General features: G+C 34.6%; 1 long non-coding RNA gene across 1 annotated transcript in view; it reads right to left on the bottom strand.

Moving 5' to 3' along the window:
• LOC118552072 (uncharacterized) overlaps window positions 1-27,598 on the bottom strand; it is a 230,351-nt gene that overhangs the window by 38,505 nt on the left and 164,248 nt on the right. The gene's annotated exons all lie outside the window — the stretch shown is intronic.

Raw genomic sequence — 27,598 nt, 5'->3', positions numbered from 1 at the left:
TCTACTCCTCAACCTTGAGTTTTGAATTAGCAACTGGTGCTAAAGACAAAGAGGTACTGTGTCTCATCTTTTATCCATATTTAGTATATCTTATCTTAAAATTAAAGACGGTCTAAGAGAATATCTTGTTTACAACCAAGGGTGGGAAATGGGGAGAGGTGTTGGTGAGGCACTATTCCTATTCACATTCTTTATAGCATCCAATGAGTAGGCCCACTCTTTTTGAAGATTTTGAATTTACTTATTTTAACATTAACAATTGATTATTTCATAAAATTTGTACAAAATATTGGGTTCTAGACAATTGTGATAGGTATTTTCTTATTTCAACCTTTATCCTTTGGACCAACACAAGGAGATTCTTCAGAAATGTCTACTGACAGGAAGAAAATTTTTCCTTGACTTTTATCAATGATCAACTGCATAAATTTAAAAAAAAACCTGTTCTTTTCAATCATATATAAATATTTGATACACCTTAAATAAATTGTTATTCTTCCTAAAAGGAATAAGATAAGGAGGAATGATAAATTACTTTTACAATTTAGGGTAAGAAAATATGTCTCTCTTGACAATCTTTCTCCAAATTGCTCTAAGGACTACAATGTGCATTCTTTACTAATGATACTATATTATGGATTAATATTTAATCATTACATATATAATTTAAGAGCCTTTTTACAGTATAATTCCATTCATATCTCTCCTATTCTTTGTGCTACTTGGTCATGTTTTAACACATATGTTTTAAACACTGCATATATTATTATTATTTGTAATTAAATAATTTTTTTTATTTTTTTATTTTTATTTTTATTTTTTTAATTTTGTTTTATTTATTTGACAGAGAGACACAGCGAGAGAGGGAACACAAGCAGGGGGAGTGGGAGGGAGAAGCAGGCTTCCCGCTGAGCAGGGAGCCCGATGTGGGGCTCGATCCCAGGACCCTGGGATCATGACCTGAGCCGAAGGCAGACGCTTAACGACTGAGTCACCCAGGCACCCCTTTTTTTTTTTTTTAAGAGAGAGAGATTGAGTTCGAGTTGTGGGGGGAGAGAGGCAGAGGGAGAGAGAGAATCTTAAACAAGCTTTATGCCCAGCATGGAGCCCAATGCAGGGCTCGATCTTACAACCCTGAGATCATGACCTGAGACAAAATCAAGAGTCAGATGCTTAGCTGACTGAGCCATCTAGGCGCCCCTAAAATAATCTACTTTTAATGAATTTAAGAAAAGATATACAAATATCCTTTGGTGTTTATCTACATGTTTACCAATTCTAATGTTCACCATTCCTTCCTATATGTAAAAAATTTCCATCTGGAGTCACTTACCATAAATCTGAGAACTTTAATTAGCAATATTTTAGTGTATATCTTCTGTGACAAGTTCTAACAGCTTTTGTTTACATGAAAATGTCTTTTTTTTTTTTTTTTTTGCCTTAAATTTTTAAAGATATTCTTCCTGGATATAGCTTTTTTTTTTCTTTTGCAATTTTTAGATTTCTTTTTTTATTTCTTTTGATTTATATTGTTTCTAAAGAGAAATAAGCAGTATTTTTATTGCAGTTCCACTGTATTTAATTTTTCTTTTCCTCTGGCTTCTTTTAGGATTTTTCTCTGGTTATTAGCAATTTGACTATTATGTGCCTAGGTGCCTTTTCCTCTTCATTTATGCTGCTGTGGGTTCACTAATTTTCCTGCATTTATAGGTTGCTTTTTTGGGTCCAATTTGAAAATTTTTCAGTTAACATTTCTTCAAATATTTTTTTCCCTACACTTTCCTTCTTCTCTTTCTGGGACTCTAAGTACATGTATGTTTTACTGTTTGATACTATCATATTGGCCATTGAGGTTCTATTTATACTTCTCAATCATCTTTCCCTCTATATTTTAGTTTGGGTAATTTCTGTTGACTCGCTTTCATGTTTACTGATCCCTCTTCTCTTTTGTGCAATGTGTTGTTAATTACATGCAATGAATGTTTGATTTCAGATATTGTGTCTTTTCAGTTTTATATTTTCCATTTGTTTCTTCTTTACAGCTCTATAGCTCTTCGGAAATTTTCCACTTTCACCAATTTTACTCATATTTTTTCTCTATTTCCTAATGTATTTGTCATAACTGTATTAAAATCCTGACTGCTAATTCCAATATTTGGGTCAAATGTAGGTTTCTTTTAGTGAATTATATTTCTTATTTCTCTACATATCTGGGATATTTTCGTAACTTTTTTTTTTTTTAGTAGTTGGCTTTATGTATTGTAGAGAATCTGAAATCTGCTATTGTTTTCTGAAAAGTGCTGCATTTTGTACAAGCATGTAAGTGAATTACAAGCAGTTTACTTGATCTTTGAAGGGATTATTTTTTAGGCATTCTTAAGAGCGGTCAGTTTTGTGTGTGTTTTGTTTGTTTGTTTGTTTTTAGGAAGTTTCTTTTTTTTTTTTTAAGATTTTATTTATTTATTCATGACAGAGAGAAAGAGGCAGAGGAAGAAGCAGGCCACCCAGGCATCCCATGTGTTTTCTTATTTTTGTTGTTTTTTGAGGTTTATGGCAAAATCCTTATTCTTTGGATGCAGTCTTTACTCCTAAGATGTGACCCTTATGTTGTCAGTGAAGACCCTGAGGTATTTATCAAACGGTGAGATTCACATTCCAATCCATTTCCTCAAACAGTGACATTCACACTCCAATCCATTTCCTCAAACGGTGAAATTCACACTCCAATCCTGTTTCTCCAGCAGTGGGCAGCTATTAATATCTCAGTACAACTCTTTCAGCTTTCCAGATGTTGTTTTTCCCAGAAAGATTCATTGTTGTCTTATTCTGTGCATATATAGTTTAGGAGTCAATGATTTGAGAGGGCTTGCATACAGAGTCTCTGTGGTTCTCTCATTTTTGGGATTCTCCCTTCATATTCTGTCTACTCCTAGATCCATGAATCTGATTTGGATCTACTTTTTGACTCCTTAAACCAATAAGACAGTAGCTTTTTTTCTTGAGTTCTATCAAAGGCATGTCATGGTGGACTTGAGACTTCCCTCAAGGGAAGACCCCGTAAATGAAAATCTTGCCCAGAGTGTTTCTGTTCTTTCAGGGTAAAACCTCGTCTACTTTGCACTTGTTTTTGCCACTTTCCAGTAATTTTAAGTATTTATATTTTATATTTTATACAGTTTTATAATTGTTAGCAGATCAATTAGTCCACTATGCGTTTTTCCATCATTGATGAAGCTTCCATTACTTTCATTTGCTTGATTTGCAAATGATTAGTGAACTAGTAGATTTTTGAAATATTTTACTAAAATTAAATTCATTTACATGCAAATTACTTCTTAGTTGTGTGCATGTTGGTATAACATATGAATAAGAGCCTCGGAAGTTAGATATGCCTTATTTTAGTGTATTAGTCATTATGCAATGAGCATACTAAAGTTCACACAGATACTTGAAAGATGTCAATCAGAACTCTCAAGTCATCTTTATCCAAGTATTTATTGAAGTTGCTGACATATTTTTCTAATGTCTACTGCTATTACTCTTGCATTTTAGCTCTATAATTATTCAGGTTAATTTTCTTGTTTAAGTCAGCGCTAAATGTCTTGGGAAAGGATTTATGAATTTGTCCAACATAAATGATTTTACCTAAGGATATCTTACATTCATAAATACTCTAGAGTTGGAAAACAAAATTCACATATGTTTATCTGGTTTAATCTTCTTAACTACCCTCTGAGGTAGCATGCCAAGATTTCCATTTTATAGATTACAAAATTAGACTTCTAAAGGAATTTTGGTGACTTCCTAAATAGAACACAGATAGGTGATGAGGCTAGGTCCTGGACACAAATATTCTGCTTTTCATTAAAATTTTGTTTCCACTTAATCCACAACTATGTCCTTAACAGGGAAAATGCTATCAACGAATCTCAATGCTTTTTTTTTGTACAAGTCAAATATTTTGTGTTATCCTTGATATTACACAGAGTAACATAGGATTTTTGATGGCAGCTTTGAGACAGATTGCCTTGATGAGACAATAAAATTCAGAAAAGGTTAAGTAATATATAAGGATCACATAGATTGATATAGCTCAGATTGGAATTTGGGTTTCTAACTAAATGTCACATTGCTTCATGCTTGAACACAGTTAAAGAAATGCTTCTGGCTCATTGTTTTCTATTACCAATGTTTATATTTTTAAATCTTGATCAACTTCAAGTTTAATACAAACAATACTTTTGCACTTGAGCTGAGAAAACTTTGTAGGAAAAAAAGATTAGTAAGTGCAATTTTTGAAGTGAATGTTAGACTGAAACCTCTCTCTTAGCTTCCAGTGGTTTATATCAGGCCTGAGGACAAGTTTTAAAAATTTGCTTGCAAATGACCTTCTATCTCTGCAACCTATAACTAGCCTATTTTAACCTCTTGAAAACAATGGAAATGAACATAATTCAATTTTTTTATCTACAAATCCCATTCATTTAATCCTCCTTTGAAATTAAACTTTTTTTTTAACTTCTAGCTCTGAAAATAAGGCTTCAGTCTCCCAGGTCCTACACAATGTACAGCATTTTGGTAATATTGTTGATTATTATGGGAGTTTTTTCTATGTGACTTTTTAAAATTGAACCAGACCTAAAGAAATCTGCTGGCTGAGTATCTGTCTTCTCCTTCTTCTATACTGTAATTGCACCCCTACTTTGACTGTTAGATGTCCTGTGCGGAAAACGAAACTGCTATTGGAAAGTTCTTGCCTTACTAATACACTGAAGACATATGATTGCAGAGATGGAGCTCTTGAAGAACTTGTATGTGATTCTTGTTACTAGGAAACCACATTCCTAGATTAAATATCTCTTTCATACAGCCACTGCTTAATATAGATATATATAGATATATTACACATGCATATGTATATGCATATCCAAAACTTAGCACATACATAAAAATTAAGTTAAAATAGGAAATAGCCTTGCAGAGATATGATTTCTACAAATCTAATTGTATTGAAAACAGGTCACTTTTGAGATGCCAAACAAGCATATGATTGATCCTAGATCTTATGTTTTTGACTTTAGATATATACAGAATGGAGATTTAGAAAATAAAACAAGCTAACTTTGAAATCTTTCCAGGTTCTTATTTTTCTGTAATGAAAATATGCGTGGATGGTAGTGAAGAGAGGCATTTGGTTAAATTGTTAGAGCTGACTTTAGATATATTACAGGATTTATAAATGTATTTTCTCTTAAAAGAGTAAGAAAAAGATACGTATATTAATGTAGTAATTTTCCTGGGTCTTAAAGAGTGTTATAGGCCATTCAATCACATTTTGCTTCTATTAGTTGTGTGCATGTCCGAGAAAACTCTTCCCTTGGTTTTTTACTACATTGGTTGATAAAATTACAGAAAACTGCCTTTTGCAAATTGGTATAACGGTAAAGTGCATCCTCCCAAGTACTATTGCTCAGAAAACTTCTCCTTAGTGGACATTTGTCTAAAATTAAGCCTGATACAGAGAAATATAAAAAGGAGAATTATTTTGACCCAGTGGCCACAATGACCACTAAGCTTCTTAGGACAAAAGGAAAGCTCCACTAATGGGAGCTATTTTAGAGAGCAAAATGATTATTAGCTCAACCACATTTGAAGTCACTGTATTAGACTGGTGGCAATGTTTAACCCCTCCAGATTTGTAGGTCAGGTCACACACACCCTCCCAACTCTGAAGGAGATTAAGAGACTTCATGATAGCATATTTCTGAGTAATGAGGGTTCACATGATATTACATACTTATTTGTGCCTGCAGCTATTTGTGTACATGCACTTGCACATGCATGTGCACACACCCACCCGCACACATACACACATCTAACCAGAAATGCCAAGGCTTGGGTAGCTGACCTAGAAAAGTTGGTTCTATAAAAGTCAGTATGCAGTTAATGCAGACTAGTACGTAAATCCAAACTATTGTGGGGTTTGAAAACTTGTGTCCATTATACGAGTATTTCTGTGGTCCAGTAAGGGAGTCAAGGGAAGAGTTTTCTCGGAAAAGTGAGTTGGGTTTATGATTTCAACAATGACAGGTAGCTGAGGAGGTTCAAACAGCAGTAAGGCCAGATTTGTGAGGATAGAGACTGCTTGAGGAGGGCTGGCAACTACCAAATTGTGAAGTTTCCAGTTTGGAAGATATTTAATCAATCACAAATGTGCATACTGTAGACCAGATTGATTGCCAAAGCTCTTAAGATATAATGACAGCCACTCTGGAAAACAGTATGGAGGTTCCTCAAAAAGTTGAAAATAGAGCTACCATATGATCCAGCAATTGCACTACTGGGTATTTACCCCAAAGATACAAAAGTAGGGATCAGAAAGGGTACGTGCACCCTGATGTTTATAGCAGCAATGTCCACAATAGCCAAACTGTGGAAAGAGCCAAGATGTCCATCGACAGATGAATGGATAAAGAAGAGGTGGTATATATATACAATGGAATATTATGCAGCCATCAAAAGGAATGAGATCTTGCCATTTGCAACGACGTGAATAGAACTGGAGGGTATTATGCTGAGCGAAATAGGTCAATCAGAGAAAGACATGTATCATATGACCTCACTGATATGAGGAATTCTTAATCTCAGGAAACAAACTGAGGGTTGCTGGAGTGGGGGGCGGGGTGGGAGGGATGGGGTGACTGGGTGATAGACACTGGGGAGGGTATGTACTCTGGTAAGTGCTGTGAATTGTGCAAGATTGTTGAATCTCAGATCTGTCCCTTGAAACAAATAATGCAATATATGTTAAGAACAAAAAGAAGAAGAAGATAGCAGGAGGGGAAGAATGAAGGGGGGGAAATCGGAGGGGTAGATGGACCATGAGAGATGATGGACTCTGAAAAACAAACTGGGGGTTCTAGAGGGGAGGGGGGAGGATGGGTTAGCCTGGTGATGGGTATTAAAGAGGGCACGTTCTGCATGGAGCACTGGGTGTTATGCACAAACAATGAATCATGGAACACTACATCTAAAACTAATGATGTAATGTATGGGGATTAACATAACAATAAAAAATTTTTAAAAAAAAGATATAATGACAGAACCACAACTGTATCTCTACTCTCCTGATTCTTCTTCCAGAGTTTTCCCATTATATTGAGCTGTATTCATACATGAGTTCCCTGTAGGCTCTCATGAAACTGCATTTTTATTGCTCCTATTACTAGGAAGCAAAATAATGCCCCTTGATTGACGGTCTGGTCATATACTAATAAAAGCATCCAGAACCAGAGATAAAAAAGCTTTTCTCAAGAGAATGGGCAGACTATGAGGGATCCTGGGAACAGAATCTCAGGCCATAAAATTGTGAGGTTAAACACATCTACAAAATTATGTGATTTTGGTTAAACTTATAAAAAAAGTTCAACATCACTCATAATAAGAACAACAATAAAATTACCCCATGATACCATTTCTCATCTCTCAGATCAACAAAAGTTGGAGAGTTTGACAACACACTCTGTTGCTGATATTGTATACCAGCAGGTACTTTCATGTACTGCTGATAGAATACAAAAATGTAAAACCATTGTGAAGAAGAATTTCCCAATAGCTAAAAAATAATTACACGAAGTTACTCTTTAACCCAGTAATCTCACTTCTAGGAATTTACCCTTAAAGTACATCTCCAAAAAGAACAAAACAAAGCAAATACTCACAGAGATATTTATTGCAGCAATATTTCTAATAGCAAAATATTTGAAACAAATAGAGTTCTCATTTATAGAAAATTGGTTGAATAAACTCTGTTAAATCCACATGCTTGGATAACTAAGCAGATATAATAAAAATTATCTCTATGAATCAGATTGCATTATTTCCAGGATATATTGTGAAGTGAAAAAAACAAAGTGGGGAAAATATATTTACTCTGCTAGGTTTTGTTTAAGAGTAAAGGAGGAATAAAATATTAATTGATTCATATTTTTATGATATCTACTTCTTAAAAAAGGAAATTCAGAAAGGAACAACCTGATACAAAAGAAGATGGTTACACAGAGGGAAGGTGGGATTGAGTGGAAGGGGAATGGTAGAGTGAAACCCTTATAACTATATGTTTTTACTTTGGAACTATGTAAATAATTTACCGTGAACTATGTAAATAATTTACCGTAAACTATGTAAGTAATTTCCATATTTAAAAGTAAATTAGGGGCACCTGGGTGGCTCAGTCGGTTAAGTGTCTGCCTTCGGCTCAGGTCATGGTCCCAGGGTCCTGGGATGGAGCCCCGCATCCAGCTTCTTGCTCAGCGGGGAGCCTGCTTCTCCCTTTGCCTGCCACTCCCCCTGCTTGTGCTCTCTCTCTCTCTCTCCCTGACAAATAAATAAATAAAATCTTAAAAAAAGTAAAATATTTTTTAAAAACTGAATTAAATAAGAAAATGGAAAAGAAGCAAACACCAACATGAAAAACAAACAGAAACAAAGGAATGTAGCACTAAAATGTTGACAACATAATCATACAGAAGAATTATTCCCCTGTTTGTGCTCTCTCTCTCTAACAAATAAATAAATAAAATCTTAAAAAAATAAAAAAAAAAAAAGGATGCTTGAGTGGCTTAGTCAGTTAAGTGTCTGCCTTCAGCTCAGGTCATGATCCCAGGGTCCTGGAATTGAGCCCCACATTGGGCTCCTTGCTCAGCAGGGAGCTTGCTTCTCCCTCTGCTTGCTGCTCCCCCTGCGTGTTCTCTCTCTGTCTCTCGAACAAATAAATAAATAAAATCTTTTTTAAAAATAATCATACAGAAGAATCAATTTGCTAAGTCAAAAGTGGAATTAATAAACTTTTTTTTCTTCCAAATTTTTATTTAAATTTTAGTTAGTTAACATATAGTGAATATTAGTTTCAGGAGTAGAATTTAGCGATTCATCACTTACATATAACACCAATGCTCCTCCCAACAAGTGCCCTCCTTAATCCTCATCACCCATTGAGCCCATCCTCCACCCACTTCCCTCCATCAACCCTCAGTTTGTTCTCTATTGTTAAGAGTCTCTTATGGTTTGCTTCCCCCACCTCTCTTTTTTTCCCTTCCCATATGTTCATCTGTTTTGTTTCCTAAATTCTACATATGAGTGAAATCATATGGTATTTGTCTTTCTCTGACTGACTTTATTTTGCTTAGCATAATACACTCTAGCTCCATCTGTGTCATTGCAAATGACAAGATTTCATTCTTTTTGATGCCCAAGTAATATTCCATCATATATATACACCACATCTTCTTTATTTATTCATCAGTCAGTGGACACTGGAGCTCTTTCCATAGTTTGGCTTTTGTTGATAATACTGCTATAAACATTGGGGATCATGTGTCCCTTCGAATCAATATTTTTGTATCCTTTGGGTAAATACTTGCTGGGTCATAGGGTAGTTCTATTTTTAACTTTTTGAGGAATCTCCATACTGTTTTTTCCGAATGGTTGCACTGTTTTGCATTCCCACCAATGGTGTAAGAGGGTTCCTTTTTCTCTATACCACCACCAACATTTGTTGTTTCCTGTGTTGTTAATTTTAGCCACTCTGACAGGTGTGAGATGGTATCTCATAGTGGTTTTGATTTGTTTTCTCTGATGATGAGTGATGTTGAACATCTTTTCATGTGTCTGCTAGCCATCTGGATGTCTTCTTTGGAAAAATGCCTATTCATGTCTTCTGCCCATTTCTTGACTGGATTATTTGTTTTTTGGGTGTTGAGTTCAAGAAATTCTTTATAGATTTTGGATACTAACCCTTTATCTGATATGTCATTTGCTAATATCTTCTCCCATTCTGTAGGCTGCTTTTAGTTTTGTTGATTGTTTCCTTTGTTATGCAGGAGCTTCTTCTCTTGATGAAGTCGCAATAGTTCATTTTTGCTTTTGTTTCCCTTGCCTCCAGAGATGTGTCTTATAAGAAGTTGCTGCAGCCAAGGTCAAAGAGGTTGCTGCCTGTGTTCTCCTCTAGGATTTTTATGGGCTCCTGTCTCACATTTAGGTCTTTCATCCATTTTGAATTTATTTTTTTTATTTTTATTTTTATTTATTTATTTTTTTTTTTAAAGATTTTATTTATTTGATAGAGAGAGACACAGTGAGAGAAGGAACACAAGCAGGGGGAGTGAGAGAGGGAGAAGCAGGCTTCCCGCCGAGCAGGGAGCCCGATGCGGGGCTCAATCCCAGGACTCCGGGATCATGACCTGAGCCGAAGGCAGACACTTAACGACTGAGCCACCCAGGCGCCCCCATTTTGAATTTATTTTTGTGTAGGTGTAAGAAAGTGGTCCAGTTTCATTCTTCTGCATATTGCTGTCCAATTTTCCCAACACCATTTGTTGAAGAGATTGTCTTTTTTCCATTGGCTATTTTTTCTGCTTTGTCAACAATTAGTTGACCATATAGTTGTGCGTCCATTTATGGGTTTTCTTTTCTGTTCCATTGATCTGTGTGTATGTTTTTGCCAGTACCATACTGTCCTGATGACTACAGCTTTGTAATATAGCTTGAAGTCCAAAATTGTGATGTCTCCAGCTTTGCTTTTCTTTTTCAGGATTGTTTTAGCTATTCGGGGTCTTTTGTGGTTGCATACAAATTTTAAGATTGTTTGTTCTAGCTCTGTGAAAAATGTTGGTGTTTTGGTAAGGACTGCATTAAATGTGTAGATTGCTTTGGGAAGTATACACATTTTAACAATATTTGTTCTTCCAATCCGTGAGCATGGAATTTTTCCCCATTTCTTTGTGTCCCCTTCATTTTCTTTCATAAGTGCTATAGCTTTTAGAGTATAGATCTTTCACCTCTTTGGTTAGGTTTATTTCTAGGTATCTTATTGTTTTGGGAATAAATGGGATTGAGTCCTTGATTTCTTTTTCTGCTGCTTCATTATTGGTGTATAGAAATGTTACAGATTTCTGTGCCTTGATTTTGTATCCTGCAACTTTGCTGAATTCATGTATTAGTTCTAGCAACATTTTGGTAGAGTCCTTTGGGTTTCTATATAAAGTATCATATCTTCTGCAAGTAGGGAAAGTTTGACTTCTTCCTTGCCGATTTGGATGCCTTTTATTTCTTTTTAGTGTCTGATTACCGAGGCTAGAATCAATGCACTTTAAACATGGCTCTCTGATGGTACCTCCTGGGTGGATATACTTTAAAGACCACCCCCCAAAAAAAATTGCCAGCAAAAACTGCAGAGAAAACATAACATAGTAGGTGCAGTGGTAGGAATGTAGCAATTCTAAATCTATCCAGGCGTGTTTTAAGATTGAGCAAACAGATATTGATACTATTGAGAACTAGATTCTGACTATGGGAGAAGTGAGTACAAATATGGAATAGAAAAAGAGACAAAGAACCTGGTGGGGTGGGAATAGGAGTTATCAGTATAGCTGTTAAAAAAAAAAAAAAAAAAACTATCTATCTATCTATCTAGACGCTAGATAGCAATGCATTTCTTAACAGTACCTTCGACAGAATTCTAGTAGCTATCCAGTGCCCAGATCTTGTTTGTTTGTTTGTTTTTCAATATTATTCCCCACTAAAAGAAACCAGGGCTTCCTAGACAAGTGACTGGGGTGGAACAGGGTAAGTAAAAATTTGGAACATTCCACACAGAAAGTAAAGAAACCCTTCAAAACATATAGAGATATGGGAAGGACATAGGAGCCAGCTTAAAGGGGTGTTCATTGGCCAAATCTAGCACAATTTGAGTATCAAAATAAATAATGACCTAAATGGTTTCATAGTACATTGAATAAAAAAGAATTCATGAGTTTATGTGGATACATTTAAAAAATCTTTAAGGTAGTAGAAAAGAAAAGTTCTTTACAGAAAGATGTCAACCTATAAATATAGAAGGGTTGATGGAATTATGACATCATCACCATAGTAATAATTGATTCAGGCAAGAATCACCAATGGATTTTAAAACTATTACATGAAAGGTTTTTGTGGAACATGATTTTCATGCTGCATCGCTACTTAAGAATTTCAAAGAAGACAACACACCTTAAGAATGACAAAATCTGACAGATGCCACCTTGACCAAAGCATCAAATTTGGCATTACCAATAATAGGACACACTGACTTATAAGCCTTCCAATATGATGTATTGAGAAGGAGGCAATATGCTCTGTAAGGTATTCCTTACAAAGTGTTTACCTGAATCTGATCAGAAGGAAATAATCAGAAAATTAAAATCAAAAGACATTCTGCAAAACAACTGTCACAGGTGATAAAATGTCAATGTTAGAAAATATTACAAAAACAAACAAACATAAAACAACCCTGGAGAAATGGCCTAAATTGTACACAACTAAAGAGCTGTAATGACTAAATGTAATGTGTGATCCTTAGTTGGATTATGGGTTAAAAAAAAAAAGAAGAAGAAAGAAAATAGGCATTGTTGGAACATTAGGGAAAATTCAAATATGGAATTGTTTTCAATTTTAGCAGAATGAAGTTTGCATAAATTGAAATTAATTTAAATGAGCTATCTAAGAAGTAAAATTACCCAGGAAAGGTGGTCTACTTTGACATTATTGACAATAGAACAAATCTAATATAAAACTCATTATGAGAACATAATTAGTGATTGTAATGAAATAGAAGTAAAAAATAGATTATATTAATTGAATATCTGATAACATAAGGAATAATAAGTATTTACTTTGGAAAGGACAAAAGAATACAAAGAATCAAATGAAAACCACCATCAATCTCCTTCCCATGAGAATTCTTCCTAATGTTTTAGTGTATGTTCTTCCAATCTTTTTTCTGTTTACTTTTTTTTTTTAACACAGTTTGACTTCTTCTCTGTGTACTTTTCTTTTAACACAATGCCATTTCCAAATATCCCTGAGTATTAGGCAATAACTTTGTTTTTACAAACAGAATAGTATGCTATGATGTGGATCTACATCTGTGTGGTTTTAATTGCTTTCAAGATTGGTGTAGCGAGACTATTCTAAGCTTAAGTTTACTTTTTCAGTAGATACGTTTTTTTCCCTAAGTTCTGGTATGTACGTTTGCAAATAAAAGGGGGCTTTTGTTAGACAAAATAATTTAAAATCTAGAAATAGTCCATTTATGAAATAAATGAAACCAGCAGCCATATCACACTAACAATTTCACATTTGACCTGCTTTTCTTTGTAAATTATTAAGTCTGGTGCTCATTAGCAGAAGACTTACAGCATCAAATGGAAATGCTACTTGAAATAACAAGAATGTTAGTGCTGGAATTTTCTCTGCTACTATCTGTCCTTCCTCCGTTAAAAGAAATAAGGAAGTTTCTTAATCTATATAATTGGAGGCATAGTTTAAGGACTGTGTAGAAGTAGAGTAACTGGCAAAGATTATCTCTTAGGCTTAGTTTTGGACTGAGCTTATACATAAAAGATGCCCCCTGTCCCCGGGCAGGTGCTCTTCTCTTACACCTCTGGTATCTTCTCATCATAACTTGTTCCCTAGTTTCTGAAATGAGATTCTATTTCTTCACACCTCATCCACACTGTGCTCACGCACTCCCACACTTCATGCTGAGCTGAGCTGCTTCTTACTGTGGAGTGTTTATTTCCCCTCTGAACAGGTAAACACAATTTGTTTGAAATCACATATGCAAACATAAACTTATAATCAATCCAACTCCAGATCTATAATTCACCAAAAGAAAAAAAAAAACCTACTCTTTAAAATATTCCATAGACACATTAAAGTAAGAACCTACGTTTACTATAAACGCAACACATTTACTTGGATAATATTTGGACATTAAAACACGTTTCTTTCTGTATATGTGTAAAAACAACATGCTCTCTTCGCATATTATAGGAAACTCGGAGCAGGGTTTTCTATTTGTGTTCAGGAAGCCAGCAAGACAGAATTCGAGCATTATTTTTTTTTTCATGTTAATTTAATTAACTGTGAGAGAAGCAAAAAATGACTCTATTTTCCCCGTATTTTCCTCCCATATGCCTCACACCCCTCCAACATAAGGATAACCAGTCCTGCCCAGTGAAGTTGGCGGCATTAATCATTGCTGCATCACTTTGGCTGGTACAAGAGGCTTGTTGCAGTGATGGCTGGCTGCCTGCCAAGGGACAATCTTTCTTCTCAGCCTTTCTCATTCTTCTCTCATTAGCTGCATGTGAAATTGTCACATATATTTTTATAAGAAGGCTTTTTCATGAGAACCTAATCCATTCAATATTCTATCTAGCCTGAAATTCTAGACATCACAAGCTTCTCTGTATTTCAAGAAACTTTATTTTTAGCTGGTCCTTTATTTTTGTGCCCTGTCAGCACTTCTGGCTTTCCTCCCTCAGTAGCTAAGCAGTCAGTAAAGGCTAATAGCTGAAAAGATACATCCATTAAGAAAGAAGAGCCTCATGAATCCTTTCGATGACGATGCCAATCCTGCTATGCTAAATATTTAGATAGTGGCCTATAAATGAGCATCGTTCAGTTGGGGTTATTGCCATTGTCATGAAGGTCAACACTTCCTTTTATAGCTTCAGTTCAAATCTCTGTTGACACTAACAAAGCCCTGATTTTGGTTTCTGTCCCTGGATCATTCAAAATGATCCAGAAACAATGTAGTTCTAACATTCTGGAAGAAAAGTCCTGGTAGACTTTAGTCAATAGCGCAGTCCATAAGATTGGCAGGCTTTCTTGGGACACACTCTATCACTCTTACTCCTTAAAAATAATTTGCCCAACTGATCCACACACCCAGAAAATAAGAATGACTTTTAGGCTTTCTTAGGGTGGAGTGGGAAGGAAAAGGATTTACCAAGGTCAGTGAAAACTAGTGTTGTTACTACTTTGGGAAATTGATTTGATTTGAGCCTCATCCTTAAGTTTTAGGAAAAAGCAGATTTTTCTCACTCCATTTTCTCTGTATCTTCTTTGGTCTGAAGGACAAAGCCTGAAGTCACTGATTAGTGACTTTGCAAACAGAAGATGTGAGATAATTACTGGCAGTGCTCTTTGGTGAAAATAATTAAGAGGAAATTAGTGGGTATGCTCATTGGTTTCACAAATCCAGCCTACCACAAATCACAATAAGGAACCAAATATTTGTCTAAAAATAGTTTTCTTTCTCATAAATTGAATTGGTTTTTACACCAAGAAAAGCAAAACTAGCTAAATACTCTCTACCTTTGTTGTCTATAACTATCCTCCAGAAGTAGAATTTTCCATCAAAATGAAATTTTAAAAGTGAAATTTTAAAAATGAAATTCTAAAAGACAGTGAGAAGTAAAGCTGGAATAATCTTTGTTTTTCAGTGGCTGTTGAAGTAGCCAACGGAGCAAGTACTGGAGCTAATCACTGGTGGCCAATGAAAGGAGGAACAGATGATTTCTTTCATCATTGAGCCAAAATGCTGATCTCATCAACCCAGCAAAAAAAGGTGCGATTAAGGAAATTTCATTAGAACACTTAGCAATAAGAAGTCTCCCACTGGTCTGTGTTTGGTGAGCTCCCTTCCCTTGTGTTTTTCCTTCCAGCCATTTCTGATAAAATGGTATATTCTTTCTATTCTTTGGGGGGTTATCCTTAACATTGAACAGACATATTAAAATAAGTTTAAAGTTAATCATTATTTCTACCCTAATTACCCACCCAACAACATAAAACATAGAATTATTTAACCTGAGTATTTCTTTTTACCTTATAAGGTATTTTGTCTGGTATTTTTTCTCTATTTTTTCTATTTTTAATACCACAAATAAATCATTATTTTTATAGAGTCACTGTTAATATAAATTTATCCACATATTTACCAGACTATGCACATTCTTCTGTTCTACATCTTTCACTTTACTTAAATTTTTTTTTTACATTTTTCTTAAAGTACATCTTTTAGAAGTTTCTTTAATGAAGTTCTATTGAAGGTAGGTTCTCTACATTTTATCTAAATATGTATTTTATCTTACTCTTAAATATAAGTTAAAATGGGTTTACAGTCTTAAATTATAGTTATTTTCTTTTAGCAAATTGAAGCTATTTTTCCATTAACATCTGGCTTCTATCATTCTTATTAAAAGGTTGTCTTCAATCTCAATGTTAATTTCAGATGATCTGTTTTTATTTTTAACAGCTTTTAAGATAGTCTCTTTGTCTTTGGAGTTCTACAGCTTCACTATGATACATCTAATATTTTTTTCCCTATTTGGATTTTGTTGAGATTCCTGAGTCTGAGAATTCATGTCTTCAGGTATTAAAAATTTTCAGCCATTATCTCTTCAAATACTGTCTCTCTTACATTATATTTTCTCATTCTAGAATTTTAAGATGTATTAGATGTTTTTATTTGTCTAACATCTCATGTTTCCTATCCTTTTACTTCCCTAGACTTTAGATTAATAGCTCAGTTTACTAATCATCTTCAGTTGTGTCTATACCTGATGTTTCTGTGATCCACTAATTTCAATAATTTTATGTTTATTTTAGACATTCTGTATGTTTCTGTTTTGTTTTGTTTGGCTTTTTGTTTGTTTTTAATATATGACTACTTGTAAAAGCTTCCTGTTCCTTGGATTCAATCTTAAGTACAATTTCTTCATATCCTGAATCTGATTTTTCTAAAGTTAGAAACATTTATGAATCTAATTCTGCTGATGGTGGTTTCTGCTGACTCTTATTCATGGTGATCTACTTAGCATGTTTGATAATTTTGGATTATGAGCTCATATTCAGTTATCCTTTATTGAACTTCTCTAAGACTAGATTGAGGTGCATCCTTCTAAAATTAATCCGTGTTTGATACTTCCATATACTTGAGATATCACAGTAAGTTCTCAGCTTGAGTTTCCTAACCCTAGCACCGATACTCTAAATGTTGATGTTTATGAACAATGAGCAATATATTGCTTTAAAAAAATTTGTTTTTCATATAGTGAAAGCAATCTTACTGGCTTCTCAGGTCCATATTTTGACGAGTTATAATATGCCTTAAAAATCCATGTCTGATCACTACTATGAATTATTTGAGGTACACTTTAGATAGCTCATTTGTATTTGTATACATTTAACATTTTTCATTACTTAGAAATCTTCCTTTCTAACAAAGAGAAAGCAAGCTTCAGGCTTAAAGCTTAATGTATCAGACAGCAGTATCCAATTAGACTTGAAAGCATTATGTTTGTGTTATTGGATTTATTTTAAAATTATCTTCTATTTATGACAATGTTACTATTTTCTTTTTATAATAGTAGATACAAGGTTTCCTAATGTATCTGAGTTCACAAAGTGAATCAATTTAAAAATAGTAAGTAAATAATAATATTTGTGAGATGTGAACATGGTAAGACTTTAAAGATAGCGCTCAGAAAACAGAGATAATAAACCTTGATCAAACATGTATTCTTAACCACTAGTCCATTAGTAACCATGGATTTGACCCCATCTTAACAAACTCTCCAGTGTGCTTTCTAGGAGACAACAATAGTAAATAAACAACATCCTTATAAGGCTCCTGGTGAAAAATTGAGGGACAGTATATGGTGACAGAATAGGATTCTAATTATAACTTCCACTTTAATATTGTGATGATCTACCCGGCCAAAGTAATCAGATTATAATTAGTTGGTAACCCACATAATTAAAAAAAAAATACACCTCTAAATCCAGAAAAAATTAAATTAGAAGTCAGCCATAGAGCAAAGAAGGAAAGTTAAATTATCTTGAGAAGTAGTTGCTAAATCATCACATTAGAATCATCTGGGGAACTTGTTTGACTATTCATGCCTAAGGCCCACTCTGAACAATGAATTAGAATTTTTGTGGTGGGTCTTCTAAAAAGGGATTGGATATGGCTTACTACAGTCAAATGATTTTGACAATATATTCCTGAAATATATTGGGATGAATACAATATATAATTTATCCCAGAGGGAAAAAAAGACATGTCACAGTTAAAAAAAAAAAAAGAAGAAGAAAACAAAGGAATAGGAAATTAAGAAATGAATTTTAGAATGAACACATATAAATATCTAAGTCATAAGACATTTATATTCTTTTTCTTGGTTAGTATTATTAGAATATTATATGGATAAGAAGTAGAATGATTTGGTTTTGCCATCCTTGTTGACTAAAGATCAACATTTATAAATTCTGAACAAGACTGTTGTCTCTTCTAAGTTTTCTTTGCAAAAGTTCAGTCATATGGAATATTTCTAGCTATCATCCCTATTTAATGAAAGACTTACTAAAAACAGTTTCAAATGATTGAAAGACTGGAAAGGTTGTGAATAGGTTGTCATTAGGTAAGAATAACCGGCTTCATGCTATTGATGCATAAAAAAAGTTTAATACATTGACAAATATATAAGAATATAAGTCATATGAAATCTACAGCTTTCTAAGAAACCCACCTAAAATTATCCTTTGGTGTTTCTCAAGGGCAAATTGTCTCATTTTTTTCCCCACAATTAGTGGCACATTTTGGTTCTACCATGTACAATTAAGTTATTTTTTCTAGGCTTCAGTTTTAAAAATCATCTATAAAATAAAATAGAGATAATAATCCTTATATAGTTGTTATAAAGATTGGATATCATAAAGAATGTCAGTTTTTTAGCCCTGATTCAGAGTTAGCAAGAGATCTCTTACTTTTGGGAGATTTGAGTTTAGATTGTAAACAAACCTAAGTTTTGATATAAAAATTTTTTAGCACTAAAACATGTTAGATCATGGTTTTCAGGAACAAATCATTTAAATTTCAAAACTGTAAGAAAAAGAGGCTCTTCCACTTTCTTGGAAGGAACAAAAATGTTACCATCTATGAAGAATCTGATATTTGATTTGATATGTTTTATTTTTATTTATTTATTTATTTTTTAATATTTTATTTATTTGACAGAGAGTGACACAGCGAGAGAGGGAACACAAGCAGGGGGAGTGGGAGAGGGAGAAGCAGGCTTTCTGCGGAGCAGGGAGCCTGATGTGGGGCTCGATCCCAGGACCCTGATTTGATATGTTTTAAACAGTGCTTTGGGGATATGTAAGTATAACATAGCCAAATTTTTACCATGCTAATATTCTGTCCTAATATTGTAAGATCCTTATTATTCCTTGTCAGGTATTAGATGAGCTGATTTCAGTTTATGGTAACTATTCAGTATTAGTATTATTTCAAACTGACCACTTGAATATATTATATCAAGAGCATCACAGGTAAACGTGGTAATACCTTCGCATACAAATAAAGGCAAATGTGGTCATTTTGAAATGAACAATATGTTGAGATGGCAGTGAAAGAGGATGGGATGAAAGAAATAATATGTATCATCTGGAGAATATTATCCATTTACACATGATGACAAATCATGCTTGTTTTAGATTTGTCAAAAGTCATGAACTCATTTTAAAACGGTAAGTTTGATAAAATCATCAACATTTATAAATTACTTTTATATCATGCAAAGGTTAATCTTTTTATAAATTATTTGAACTTCTTTTTAAGGTGCCATTAAGTGTTCCTGAGATATTTTTAAAGAAACCATTGAATCCATTAAGAATTCTTTTTTCATTAAGAAATTTTGATGAAGTTCCTTTAGGCCAATTTAAAAAACAATCACACACACAACAACAACAACAAAAACAGCAACAGATCCTGAATGCAACACTTTGATATTGTCAAGGATTTATTTGGTAACCCAGTAGTTATCATTTTGTAAGGACCCCAGGTGCTAAGGAAAAGCTCTCTTACGACTAATTCTTGTAGTATTTCTGGTCCTCAGCTACTTGTGAATATTCTTGAACAAATATTATTGTTAAGAAGACAGGGAAACTTAAGCATATACAATGGCATTGGGTTCTTTTTTTCACACCAACGGGGATGAGAACCGTGACACATAATAACAGGAACAAACATGTTCTAGGAAATCCCAGTGACATTAGAGTCAGGGATGAAATGTTAAACATATTGGAGGCAGGCAAGCCTATATATTTTGTTATGACTGCAGAAGCAAAGTAGATGTGATGTAAATAGGACCAATGGTCAAGGAGTCTGAGTTTTCTCGCCTCATCAGCAAGAGAACTGGATGGCAGGTTTGAACAGTTGTCTTTGATAGTCATTAAGAAATCATAAACAACATGCTGGAAGGCCAACTTGCCAAGACTGTTCTGCTGGCCTTGGCTGGATCAGGAGACACTCAGTACTCCTGTGAAACCAATCAGATTCAGGGATATAAAGGACCCAAAACAATGTTTCCCGCAACACGGAATCCCTCTCCACCTAGAACCAACTAAAATTTAGTTCAATCTGCCACGTAAAACTTTATTCTCTGACCATAAAATACATACACATATAAAATATTTTTAATACAGCTTACATACAAAAAAGGAAGGTTGTTCAGAATCAAAATAATTTTAAGAGACAATGGGATAGAGGATTTGCTCAGAAATTATGCTGGGTTAGCATAGAAGGAAAATCATGGTTTTGTTACTAATACTGTCTACATCTACTAAAACAGGGAAAACTTGGCATTACATGTTTAATCTCCTGGGTGTAAGTCTTATACTTGATCTAATCATTTTCTCTAACTCATCTCTCATAACAGAGAAAATAGAAAAGATAGAAAGGAGAAATTAAACTTCATTTTTCCTTCCACTCAAATAGATCTCGTGATGTCACAACTGATGTATATATTCCAGAATCGCATATATTTTCGGAAATCTTACTATTATAAAATAGAGTATAATAGAGTCATCCTGCCACCAGCCAGCCATTGAACACTTCTGAATTTTTTTTTTTACCTCTTCTTTTGTAAGAAGAAGCAATGAAAAAATAGATCTTAGATAACTAACATGAAAGGTGAACCTTCCTACCATAGATTTTTTGTTTATTGTCTGTTCATTTATTTTTGGTTCTTGGGTGATAGAAAGCAAATCAAAAAAGGTGGTGATTACTTGTGCTGCCATGAAACTGTAGAAGCAACAGAAATTCTCTAATATTGATTGAGTGCAGCAATAACTGTATCTTGAAAGCCCTACCTGCAGACACACATTCTGAAAATACATCCCTGGAAAGTGTTTTCAGACAATATCTTTTGTTTCAGTCAGCTGCAGGAGGATCCAAGCTCTTACGTTTATATTTTTGTTTGTTAAAAGAAATAAAATATATCCAAGATGAATTTTAGTTGGATTCTACCAAATCCAAGGTTCCTCAACTTTAGCACATTTTGCACTGAAGTTAATTGGGTACCAGGGAATAAAATGAGTCATCAAGTCCTTATTATTTCCCTTCAATCACCCTTGATATGAAACCAGGGCTTAAGAACACTCTCCCAGGTATTTTCACTCCTTACTTGCACTGCCTGCATTTTGCAAGAAGCAGACAATACCCAAGCTAACTTTAAAGGACTTTGAGACCTGCTAGGAAAAGGAGATTACAGCAATTACGTATGTCAAGAACATTGAGATATATGCACATCAGAGCTAACTCCTACAGGTGTTAAGAAAAGGAAAATGATCTGTGCAGTTTGGAAAAGGTGAAATGTGAGCTCCGTTATGGTGACATGATGTTAATTTAAGGATGGGTGAGGTAAGGACTTTATGGTCAGAGGAATGGAGATGAACAAACAAAATTTAGACTGAGGAGACCAGCCTCATTGGCAGATATCAGAAGCCCTATTTAAAAGTTGAAAAAATGGAAGTATCAAGAATGTAGGAAATTTGCCCAGGATCACACATCTAATAAGTGCCACTACCTGAATTTCAAACACTGTCACACTGCTTTGCCAATGAGGAGCCCAAGTGTGCCCTGGTGAGCAGCGAGAGACATTACCGTGGGTAGGAGGGGTAGGGCCTCTTACTTAAAACCCATTCCTCCAACCCATTCCTATTCTGGTTTCCTTTATTTCTACTTTTCAATATTCATCCTTTCCTGTTTTATTTTTCATTCTCAAATTTTCTCAAAATAAGACTCTCATCCTTAGCTTGGTTTCCTCATTAAATGGACCTTAAAATGGTCCATACCTATTTGTCCAAGACACCTTGAAAGGAAATTTTACACGGTAAAGATTTTGAGATTTAATTTCAAGATTTAAAAAACAGTAACATTTATCTATTAATAATTGGTACATCTGACTCTCAAAGTTTTAGTTATCTTTATGGCACCTGATGTCTTTTTCCCAAAATGGAATTAAAATCTGACGACCATGTGTTCTCAGTATAAACACAGATACACACAGGCAGACACACGGATTGTAGCAAGATTGCTTTATTGCCTTCTGCTATGTCTACATCAACTGGAATCTAAATTATGTTGAAAATAATATTTTTCTAACCTATGCACTGTTGATGATAAAATAGTATTTCTTTTAGGGATTCTTTTGTGAGTACATATCCATGTTTCCTCATACTTTTTCTCCTACTGAGCTTTTTGGGTGAGCCTCATTCAGAGATTTTCTCTGGGAATGAAGGACAAAGAGCAAGGGAAGGGCTGCAGACAAAGCTGGACTGGAGAATTACCATTTCAAAGGAATCAGATGAGAGCCCCGCCATCAGACTGAATACAATGCTCAGCTTTAACCTTGGTAACTTACATACATTTTAGCACCATAGAGACTGCTCCCTCTATAGATCTCCCTCTTCCTGTTCATTTTCTCTTCCTTCTCTTACACTTTCTTAGTCTTTAAATTTTCTATCTCTCTCAATCTCTCATCTTGGTATATTTCCCTTTATTTCTTATTTTACCCTACTTCTTTCCTTCTCCCTCAAAAATATGTAATGCTTATATTTATTTATTTATTTATTTTAGTATAATGTAAAATTTTTTTTGCATTTATTTAAAAAGATCTTTCTTTTAAAGTTTTAAGCATGGCTTTCTTTACCCTTTTACCTCTCAGAAAGAATTGATCTTACATGACATGGGTTTATCTTGGAACTCCATTTGTTAAAAGATAAACTGAGGCACATTAAAATTTTTAAGAGTTTATTTGAGCAAAAATTGATTTGATTGGACAGCATCCAATCTAGTCGGTTGAAAGGAGCTTCGAGGAGCCAGACAACATGAAAGACTTTTATTGGCAGAAGGAAGTGGGAACAAGGAAGTTATACTAGGCAAAAAAGTGGGTTGGTTATTGCAAGGTCACTTCTTTTAGGGGACAACATGGGTCTATCAGGCAAATTACCTAACTAGTGCTGATCAGATAATTCCTGAGTGACTGGTTTAAGATTCCATTTCTGGGAAAGCCAAAACTATAATTACATCTCCATGTGGTGACCTAGGCTTAGCCTAAGGGACTCTAGTTGGGGCCTGTTTTGTTTTTAACAACCAACCCCCTCTTATTCAGTATTTTAATTCCCCACAAATGAAAAAAAGTCTTATTTGGAACTTTTTTAGATAAATAAATACATGGATGCTAAAAAGTAGTATCCTTTTCCCCTATATTAAAAAAAAAAAAAACTCTTGGAAGTTTATTCTTAACCTCTACTCCTACTCTGAAACAAATAATGCAATATATGTTAAGAAAAAAAAAAAACGAAGAAGATAGGAGGGGAAGAATGAAGGGGGGGAAATCGGAGGGGGAGATGAAACATGAGAGACGATGGACTCTGAAAAACAAACTGAGGGTTCTAGAGGGGAGGGGGGTGGGAGGATGGGTTAGCCTGGTGATGGGTATTAAAGAGGGCACGTTCTGCATGGAGCACTGGGTGTTATGCACAAACAATGAATCATGGAACACTACATCAAAAACTAATGATGTAATGTATGGTGATTAACATAACAATAAAAAATTAAAAAAAAACTTTAGGAAACAATTTTATCTTTATCTTATATTTGTTTCATCCTAAAGAATTCTTTGGCCTTCAGTTTTTCCCCAAGCATGGGTCATTGATTCCATGTTACACACACACACACACACACACACACACACACTCACAAAATAATCATATAATTTGTAAAGTAATAGAGAACAAAACAACAGCAGATTGATTCATTGCAAGACTTCTCCAAGCCTTTAATATGTTAGTGTGCATTGTGAATTTGCTTTAATTCCTCATTTTCTTTTTATCATAGCATTTCATGATAGAGCTAATGCCCCACAAACATACTGTGGGAAATACTATTGTTTGTATATATATTGTGTAATATAAGCAAATATCTCTGTAAACTGTGTTTGTGTTTGTTTTCTTTGCCTGCATAATAATAACAAAAGGTTCTGTTAAAGATCTGTTGGGGGAGGGGAAAAAAATGGAATCTAAACCAAGAAGTGCAGTATTGATATTCTAGTGTGACCTAGAAGTACCTTAGAGAATCTATTCTAGGTTTCATGCTCCCCTGGTTCTTATGTTAAGAGTTAAAATATAGATTTGAGTTATAAACAGAGCTGACACACTAACAAAAATAGAACTTAAAATGGTCCATACCTATTTTTCCAAGACACCTTGAGAGGAAATTTTACACGGTAAAGATTTTGAGATTTAATTTCAAGATTTAAAAAACAGTAACATTTATCTATTAATAATTGGTACATCTGACTCTCAAAGTTTTAGTTATCTTTATGGCACCTGATGTCTTTTTCCCAAAATGGAATTAAAATCTGACGACCATGTGTTCTCAGTATAAACACAGATACACACAGGCAGACACAAGGATTGTAGCAAGATTGCTTTATTGCCTTCTGCTATGTCTACATCAACTGGAATCTAAATTTTTTGAAGTTGCTAAAGTAAATTGAAAAGCCAGAAAAATTATGTTGAAAATAATATTTTTCTAACCTATGCACTGTTGATGATAAAATAGTATTTCTTTTAGGGAATCTTTTGTGAGTACATATCCATGTTTCCTCATCCTTGAAGGAAATTATGGTGGTGGTTTTTTTTTTTTTTTTTTTTTTTCAATTATAGACTCAGGTTGTGTGTTTGCTGAGGGTTAAACAGATTTTTAATAAATGTGCCATATTCAAAATTTGTTATCTTTCAAATCAATTTAAGCCTCTCCTTGAAAGTGGAGGTCTGCTCATGGTTTCCCAGTTTTGGATTGTTAATCTACATTACAATTGACCCTTGCCAAAGCTGGTTAAGGGATTGTAACCTTCAGAAAAAAACATCAAGCATAGTGCATGCATGCCGGATGCTGACCTAATTTTTGAAACTTCAACAACACCAGTGACATCTTTGCAATTAATACAGCATCAAGCTTCCTTCAAAGGGCTTCAAAAGGACATGATGCTAAAATCTGCAAAGACCTTCCAAGGTGGAAATTAGAAAATTAATAGAGGTGACCATGGGTTCAAGAGACTATATTTCTGTTTTCTTTTTTTGCTCCTCTCCCAGCTCCTACTGGGAAATCCCACACAGAGATGTTAATCAAAATTCCACCAGAACTTGCCTCGATATTTTCACGATGACTCGTCAACAAAAAGTCTGTACGGTATAGGGTTTGAAAGTTAGAGTGGTTATCTTAGAGCTGGAACAACGGGTAGAAAATTTCCTTAACATTACTCTATCATTTCCTACTGATACTTCAGATTTCCATCACAGTTTTCTATCTAGGGAACCCAATGTATTTCAAATGCTTTATCTCCTTTTCCCCCTTCTTCACAGCATCATTTCAACAAGGGCATGAAGTATTATTTCTATTGTAAGAGAGGTCACATTGCACCAGGGAGTTTATAGAAAAGCTGGTCCTGTGCCATTCTAAATTTAGCAAGAAGATCCCACTGTGCACAGACATTTGGTCTACATGATTGTCGGAGAGTCTCCAGCTTTGTTACAGAAGCTTATGAAAACAATCGTGACCCTCCATCACAGCAACAACCGAGTACTCTAGAGCACCTCTAGACTCTGTTTAATTGAAGCTTTTCCCAGCAAAGCAACTGCTTTAAACATGCAAAATTCCAACCATATCTACACATAGTAATCAGGCTGCAGAGGGAGGACAGTGGAGACTGTCCCTAAGGCAGCATGAGTCCTGTATAGAACCTAAAATCTGGTACTTCTCCTGGAACCAGAAATAAAGTATTCCTTTGACAGTAATAACTGGGAATAGCTGCTGAACTGTGCCCTCCTGAAAATGTGTTTCAAGGTTGCCTTCAGTGGGAAGAAATACATGATGTTAGTAGTACCAAATGATAATGAGACAACATTTTATAGGATAATATAAAGACTGTACCATAAAAGGTGGATAAAGAAATTATGAATCAGGGAGACTATGAAATGAATCCAATAAGCAGAATTATTTTGTCCATCTTATTTCCTTGTTTTAATTTTGAGTTAGCTTCTAACATTTAAAAATTAGGAGGGTTTCACTCAAAGACCCATTTTCTGCCATCTCTTAAAAATTGGAGGACCTGAACAAGTGTCTGTTAATGGGTGAGTGGATGAAGAAAATGTCTTATGTATATATATGTACACACACACACACACACACATTTCAGACGTGAAAAAGAAGGAAGCCTTGCCATCTGTGACAAAGTGGATGGACCTTGAGGACATTACGCTAAGTGAAATAAATCAGACAGAGAAAGATGAATGCTATATGACCTCACATGAAATCTAAAAACATCAATCTCATAGAAAAGGAGACTAGACCAGTGGCTAAGGGCTTGGGGAAATGAGTTGTTGGCCAAAGCGTATGAAATTTCAGTTATAAAATGATTAAATTCTGGGTCTAAGTTACAGCGTGGTGACTTCAGTTAACAAAACTCTATTGCTGAAAGTGGCTGTGAGGGTAGAGCTTTAATGTTCTCGCCATAACAACAAAATGGTAATTATGTGAGGTGAAGGATGGGTTAACTGTTATTGTAGTAAACCTTTTGTCATATATATGTGTATCAAATTGTCACATTGTATATACCTAAACTTACACAATGCTGTATGTCAATGATATCTCAATAAAGCTGGAAAAACATTTTAAAAATTAAATTGGAGGACCTGGCAAGAGTGGGCCCACATTACTTAATGTCAACAATGAGCTGAAGCTTACATCACCCTACTCCCTATACTTGGTTTGTTGTTCATGTTATTTGGACATCTGAATTTGCAAATCCTTCTCTAAGAGATGCTTGAGATATAAAAACTGCCCCGGATGTCACCTAGAGGTTCCAAATGGTATAGATAGTGACTTCTAGAAGATGGCATCTAGAAATACCAGTTTTTAAGTTATTGTAATTTTTCATAAAAGGAGCCCAGAAACAGGTGCCACAAAACAGCTAATCTAATGTGAATATATAAGTATTGCAAAGCCCACACTCAGGAAAGACTGACGCCCTGGGAATCCACATTCCTCACCAGGAACATTTAAGATTGCCACATCCATTCATCTGCTCTGAATTTTGAAAAGCCCTAGGATTTCAAGGAAGGCCCCTGGGTTTGGTGTGCAGTATAATGATCTGTCTGCATTATAGTTTGTCTCCCAAAACAGGCAGGAATTTCTCTTCATGAAGCTCTTAAGTCATGAAGAATTTAAACCAATAACTACTTTCAATGACATAGAAGCACTTAATATCTGAAACAAATAATACATTATATGTTAAAAAAAAAAAAGAAGAAGAAGAAGATAGCAGGAGGGGAAGAATGAAGGGGGGAAAATCAGAGGGGG

This window comes from Halichoerus grypus, chromosome 4 (assembly GCF_964656455.1).
Source record: "Halichoerus grypus chromosome 4, mHalGry1.hap1.1, whole genome shotgun sequence".
Classification (NCBI taxonomy): Eukaryota; Metazoa; Chordata; class Mammalia; order Carnivora; family Phocidae; genus Halichoerus; species Halichoerus grypus.
The sequence above is the reverse complement of the archived record's forward strand: the minus strand, read 5'-3'. Positions and strand labels throughout refer to the sequence as shown.